The sequence below is a fragment of the Athene noctua genome, chromosome 10 (assembly GCF_965140245.1).
Source record: "Athene noctua chromosome 10, bAthNoc1.hap1.1, whole genome shotgun sequence".
Taxonomy (NCBI): domain Eukaryota; kingdom Metazoa; phylum Chordata; class Aves; order Strigiformes; family Strigidae; genus Athene; species Athene noctua.
This window is the reverse complement of record NC_134046.1, coordinates 22,272,821-22,277,512: the sequence shown is the minus strand read 5'-3', so window position 1 is coordinate 22,277,512 and position 4,692 is coordinate 22,272,821.

Sequence of the window (4,692 nt, the reverse complement as noted above, 5' to 3'; positions counted from 1 at the left end):
TTGTACGGCTAGAACGTAGGGGTGTGACAAAAGAGGACTGATGAAACAGAGGGCCAGATGGCAGTGCAAGTTGATCAGAGGCAAAAATACTTATATCAAAATATTCTTTTTATACTGGAAAATACTTTGAGGCAACTCTCAGAATGTATAAGCAAAAAGGTAACAAGTAGCAGTAATTTTTTACTGCCTGGAGTTCTTTCACCCACAGATTACTAGTGATGGTTTCTGGTTAGGAGCTATACTATAAATGAATGTTCTGTATGTCCTTGCTTATGTGCACAGACACATATACAATAATATTACATTGCATCTGAACTCTTGGAATCTTACTTCCTTTTGTTGCTGGGTCAGTCATTGGCTACTGATTGTTTTCTTAAAGGCAGTGAACAATATTTAAGATATGCTGCTTCTCCAGTCTAATTTGTATCTATACTCTTGTGGATCTATACTCTTGTGCATCAACATAAAAAATGAGAAATTCAGAAATTGTTTTTCCCACAATTAACTAATTTGTTTTCGGGGCTAGTTAGTGCTGGCAAGTGTGAAAATGTACTGCTGTATTCATGTAGTTGGAGACACACACCTCTGCAGCTGATTTTTAACCAGGCAGTTGGAATGGAATTTATGACGAGGCACATAATTTTTTCCAGTGCTTGAATAAAAACCTGAAGCATTTGATGGATGTGTGATTGAGCTGCTGATCCAGGAGGCTAATTTGTTGTGAGGGGGTTTCTCCTAATTTTTGTTTTCCTCCTTCCGTAAATCTCTAGCTGCAGCTTTGTATTGCTTATGTTTAGAAAGTTGATGTCACCTCTGTTTAAGGGAGAGACATTACCTCTTATTTGAAAGGAAAAAGTCCCATTAAAATGCACTCAATTTCAAGACATAGTTTACAACTGCAAATCAAATATTAAATCCTGATCCCCCAGGGCTTAACTGTACCAGCAGTGAATTGAAACCCAGAGTGTGTATGCTAAAGAAAAAGGGCAGGGCAGGGCAGGCCTGTGGCACTTCTAAAGCTCTGTAACACAAGTCATGACAACAACTGTCAGGAAGTCCATTTTCTAGGCTTTAGTATTTTAGACTACTGAAGGACTGTCTATGTTAGGAAAAGATAATGTTAGGAACTCACAACTCAACTGCTTCCTTTCATGCAGTGCTGAAAGGCAGTCAGTTACCTGCATTAGTAGGATAAATAATTTTTCATTGCTGTTATGAAACCAGCAATTGAAATGGTCTCAGCTGCCTTTGCTATAGTAATGGTGATGCCGAAAGTGTTCTTCTCTCACCTAAAATTTCATTTTAGGCCACTCACAGCAATATTTTCTATAGAAATGGTCACCAATGAACTTTGTCTGAAGAAGGCAATTTTTCCTGTTAAAACAGAGAACTTTGAGCTTCTACAAGAAATGTTTCGACAACTAGTTGATGCTTGACACAGTGAGGAAATAGGCAGATAGTTGCTGGATATGTGCAGGTACACCAAATTACCTTCTCTGGACAAGATTTACCTCCAGCATTTTTCTACTGAGAAAGCAGGTCAGTGTAAAATACAATGCAGAATAACAGCTCGAAAGTTTTAAAACCTGTGGTAATGTACCAGTATCCCACCCAGCACATCACCTCTGAAGATGTTACGATGTAATGATTAAGGAAGGACAGTAAGACACAAGCAAAATTAAGTTCTTCAAAGGAAGGCTTATACTCGCCAACTGTTTCTATTTTTGAGTTGTTAAATGTTTTTAGTAGCACTGAAGATCAAAAACCAAATTCTTCATTTATGGCATGGCCCATTCTAACTGAAACTCTAGAGAGTCTGAAAATATTACAACCTACTTATACACTCCCATTAGCAAGTTTTTTGTTTTTAATAAATAAAGTCCCATAGAAACAGAAAGTATTTACAATTAGATCAAAATTCTGAATATAATTCACCAGAGAAAATGCTATTTTTTGAGAAAATGTTTTCATATCCTCATAACAGTCATTTGTTCTAAATAAGTACATAGCAATTGTCCATTAAATGAACATTTTTCCCTTAAGACCTATTCTTGTAGAAAAGTATTTTAGGCAAAACTTCCTAACCATGATGTAACCATTTAAAATCAGAACATTTCTGTGATTAGTAATTCACATAAAAATTAACATTTTCCACGGCTTGAGGAAAACATGATGAATAATTATCAAAATGTAAGAGAAGACAGGATTTAGGGAGAACAATATATTTTATTAGAGCAGCTTATACAGTTGAAAGAAAAGTATAGGCTTTGGGACATTCAGTCCCTTTATCCTAATAGAGGATAACACCTGTTCCTGCAAAACTGTCTTCTCTTTTATCCTTAGACCCTTATGACTATGATTATGCTACCATTCTCAAAATATATGGATTGTATATATCCATATTGGATGGAATAACTTAGACACTGTCACTGTTAAACTGCTACTTTCAAAAATATTACCACTTGCAATAAAGTAGAATTAAGCTCTTTGAGTTAATGTGCTTCTTGGTTACACAAAGTTTTTTTCCTGTAACAAAGTAATGAACTTAATTTCATTGTCAGTGCATCTCTTCCACTGTCTTTTTCAAATATTTTTTAATATTACTTACATAAGAACATACCCTAGAATTCTTTATTTAAAACTAATTTTGAACTCTTTTTTAGTGAAGCCAATGTGAAATTGGATTGTATAAGAAATGCAGGCTCAGATTAATAGTTTTTGCTGTGTGTTACTATTATAGGAATTCAGTGTTGGAGCTGTGGTCCATCTCAGTGCCAGTTAATCTTTGATACATCCTCCTACAGGAGGCGATGAACTCTGCGATTAAATAGAGGTTCTCCCACTAAGTGACAGATGGCAAAATTTCAGATGGCCAGGATCCAGTGGAAAACAACTTAAAACAAGAAGAGGGAGAATATTTTCTTTTGAACTGTAACAACCACAAAGCAGTGTGCATGTAATCCCTGTCAGAATCTGATGCTCAGCTAGCACAGTGTGTCAATCCTGAAATATAAAGGAAACGTGCGATCTTGAGCATTAACGTGTAATATTCCCTTTGCTTTAGGGCAGTCGTTTCTAAGTTACGTGAAATGATCTGACTGTGAACTTAGTGAAGATCAAAGCTGTTGAATTTAGCCTCATACTGACTTCACCTCAGTGCAATTTCACCTGTGGGTTTTAAACCTTGAGGCTGAATGATCCAATTCTCCAAACTTCATGGTGGGCATAATGCTCACTACTGACCATAGGCCCAGAGGTTATCTGAAATAAGTAGTAGGAAACATTTTCACGTGTGGAAGGCATGACCTTAAGGATTTATTTTAATATTTGCCTCCGTCAGCACCTTTACTGCATAATTTGCAGCAACTTGGATTTTCAAGGTCTACCTCAGGAGTAAGGCCAATTTATACTCCCTGAAAATCCAGTCTACTCACTTATGTTACCTCCTTGGTCCACCAAACTTGTCTCACTAAGTTTAAGGCACACTTTTTGCTACATAGATAAAAGATGGACATGGTGAGGAAACCAAAGATATTCACTGAGGACTGCTCCTTACTTCACTATATATGTGACAGCTAGTGGCTTTTTTTTCTAACATTCCCTCTTCTGGTCCACCAGTGTGTATCACACCTGCTTGACTTTGTTGGGGTCTCATTCCCAACCAGTAAATGTGGGCAGGCTAAATGTGAATCTAAGGGAATCTCACATCACTACTGAGAATACTGAAAGAAGATAGTGTAAGTAAATTTACCTTCTGTGAAAATTATTTACTTTCCTATGCTTTGCTCCCAGTGGAAATCTTAGGTGACATTACAGGGCAACATATATAAGAAAATTAAAAATCTTAACAGCAGTGAACACCTCAAAGCATTCTTGTTCCCAGTGATAAACAATGATAGCTCAAGTCAAACTAACATAGTAGGGTTTCTGTTACAGGTTTATGTTTCAAAGAATGAATTCAAACCTTACTTTCGTTTAGGAGGAGTCACGCTATTCCAATTTTCCATGACATTTTTAACTGAATATGCTGTTCAGTGATAGTTCATCCAATAATTTGGGAAGGTCTCAGGCCAAGTGGTTTGTAGGAACCGACTCCAAGCACAGACTCAGCAGAGGGGCTGCAGGGTGCACTAGCACTCGCCTCAGGGGCTGTGGTGGGGGCAGCTGCTCCACCGGCCTCGCGCTCGCAGGGCGATTGGAAGGACTCTGCTGCCCAAGGGTGATGAGCAGTGCATGTTCCTTCCTTAGTTAATTCTTGAAATGGCATCTAGGTTTTGGTTTACCCACGAATTGTGGGCCTAATTCTTACTTACACTAAGGCCTCTTTATAGAGCTCTGTCGGCGTAAAATTGTGTTACAGTAGGCACAAATATTGTCAGACCTGACATTTCTAACTTTTGCCATTTAAGCTCTCATAGGAAGCAACACAAATCTGTGATTGAATTTTATTGTTATTTTGCTGCTGCCTTGGGAGCACAAAATCAAACATAATACTTAAAACATTTCCCTAGAAATGTTTAAGGAGAAAGATTTTTATTTTTAAGTTGAAAATTTAACTGCATGTATAACCAACTTCAGTGAAGCATCAATCACACTGGACAAGCAATTTTAAGAAATAAGATATTTTAAAAAATTAATTCTGAAAATACTGCCAACAATTTCATGATATAGATATTTTTAATATTAAAAGTA